Raw genomic sequence first — 2,437 nt, 5'->3', positions numbered from 1 at the left:
TCCAGGATACTGCTGTTCCAGCGAGTGTAAAGACATATCCACTTGTGGATTTGGAATTTCTAGAATCTGAAATCCAATTGGCATCACTGTACCCTTCTAACACTGCTGGTTCTTTACCAAAGTGCAGCCCATAACTCTTAGTGTATTGCAAATAGTTCAACACTCTAGTTATTGCTTTCCAATTAGTATGACCTGGATTACTTGTGTAGCGACTTAACACGTTTACCGCATGCGCTAGATCGGGTCTTGTACAATTGGTCAAGTACATCAGACTTCCAATTACCCGTGCATACTCCACCTGTGATACTGGTTCACCTGTGTTTTTGGTTAGGTGAGCTTGCATATCCATCAGAGTTTTTGCGGTTCCATTCGAGTAGGTCTTAAACCTCTCTAGGATCTTTTCAGCATAATGATCTTGAGATAGAGTAATTCCATCTGAAGTCCGAATGATCTTAATCCCAAGAATGACATCTGCAAGTCTCATGTTCTTCATGTCAAATTTTCCATTAAGCATGTTCTTGGTTTGTTGAATGATATCTTTGTTACTGCCAATAATCAACATGTCATCCACATACAAACATAATAAGATGTATCCGTTTGGAGTACATTTGGAGTACATTTGTAGTAGATGCATTTATCACATTCCTTAATGCTGAAACCATTTGACATCATCACATTGTCAAATTTTTCGTGCCATTGTTTTGGAGCTTGTTTCAGTCCATACAATGATTTCACGTGTCTACACAGTTTGTGCTCTTGACCCTTAACCTCGAAACCTTCGGGTTGTTTCATGTATATCTCTTCTTCTAAATCTCCATTTAGAAAGCCAGTTTTAACATCCATCTGATGGATTTCCAAGCCTCGCAAAGCTGCTACACCAATCAATATTCTTATCGAAGTTATTCTCGTAACTGGAGAATAGGTGTCAAAGAAATCTAGACCTTCTTTTTGTCTGAATCCTTGCACCACAAGACGTGCCTTGTACTTATCTATAGAACCATCAGCTTTCAGCTTGGTCTTGAAGATCCATTTACACCCTAGTGCTTTGAACCCTTGAGGTAAGTCAGCTAACTCGTAGGTATGATTCTGCATTATTGAATTCATCTCACTATTGACTGCATCCTTCCAATAAGGAGCTTCTGGTGTAGACATGGCTTCTGGGTAAGATCTCGGTTCATTCTCAACAAGAAAGACCATTGTGAAATCTTCACCATAAGATTTTTTCTTACGAGCTCTTTTGCTGCGTCTAGGTTCATCTTCAACTTGTTCTACTTCCATCTCATTTACAGAAGTAGTTGCATCTCTTTCTTCACGAGTGCGTTTAGTAGTTTGCTTATCTTTATATGGAAATATGTGTTCAAAGAATGATGCATTCCTTGATTCCATGATAATATTCACTTGGACGTCTGATACATCTGACTTATGTACCAGGAATTGATAAGCACTACTATTGTGAGCATATCCGATAAAGATACAGTCCACAGTTTTAGGTCCGATTGTGACCTTCTTTGGAAGTGGCACTGCGACTTTTGCTAGGCACCCCCACACGTTGAGGTATTTGTACGAAGGTACATTACCTTTCCAAAGCTCATACGGAGTTTTGCCAGTTACCTTATGAGGTATTTTGTTGAGGATATAATTTGTGGTGAGCAACGCTTCCCCCCACAGATTCTGGGGTGTCCCAGATTCCTGCAACATTGCATTCATCATCTCCTTTAGATTTCGGTTTTTTCTTTCCGCAACTCCATTGGATTTAGGTGAATAGGGGGCTTTAGTTTGATGGATAATGTCGTTTAACTGACAAAACGCATTGAATGGTCCATCATATTCTCCACCTCTATCACTTCTAACCATTTTTATGGTCTTTCCCAGTTGTTTTTCAACTTCGAGTTTGTACTCTTTGAATTTTTCCAAGACTTCATCTTTACTACGCAGCAAGTATACGTAGCAGTATCTTGTACAATCATCAATGAAAGTTACAAAATACTTTTTACCACCTCTTGATGGTAGATATTTTAAATCCAGTCCAATCCAGTCGAATCCAGACAGAAAAGAAAACCACACAGAAAAACAATAGTTTCTAGCAAATCTCTCTTGTCTTAATATAGTAAGTGTCTCGAGAGTTATAGCGTAGTTATTTCAGTTTGCAGATTCTATTATGGGTGTTGCATAATAGTCTTATCACAAGTGTAAAAATATCTCAGAAGGTAACTCGTAAAGTAAATTAATGAAATTATAAACGATATCATAAGGAAAGCGAGTTACCTTCTATAGTTATTTTTACTTTGACAGAGATATGTTCAGTACCTATCAAAAGTGTAAGACTGATGATCAACTGAAGATGAGAAACATTTCTCAATCTAAGATTGAAGGTACTGGAAAAGTTTTGTTGAAGATGACTTCAGGCATGGAGGTTACTCCTCAACAATGTAAAGCA

This window comes from Eutrema salsugineum, unplaced genomic scaffold (assembly GCF_000478725.1).
Source record: "Eutrema salsugineum unplaced genomic scaffold, Eutsalg1_0 scaffold_3, whole genome shotgun sequence".
NCBI lineage: Eukaryota > Viridiplantae > Streptophyta > Magnoliopsida > Brassicales > Brassicaceae > Eutrema > Eutrema salsugineum.
The sequence above is the reverse complement of the archived record's forward strand: the minus strand, read 5'-3'. Positions refer to the sequence as shown.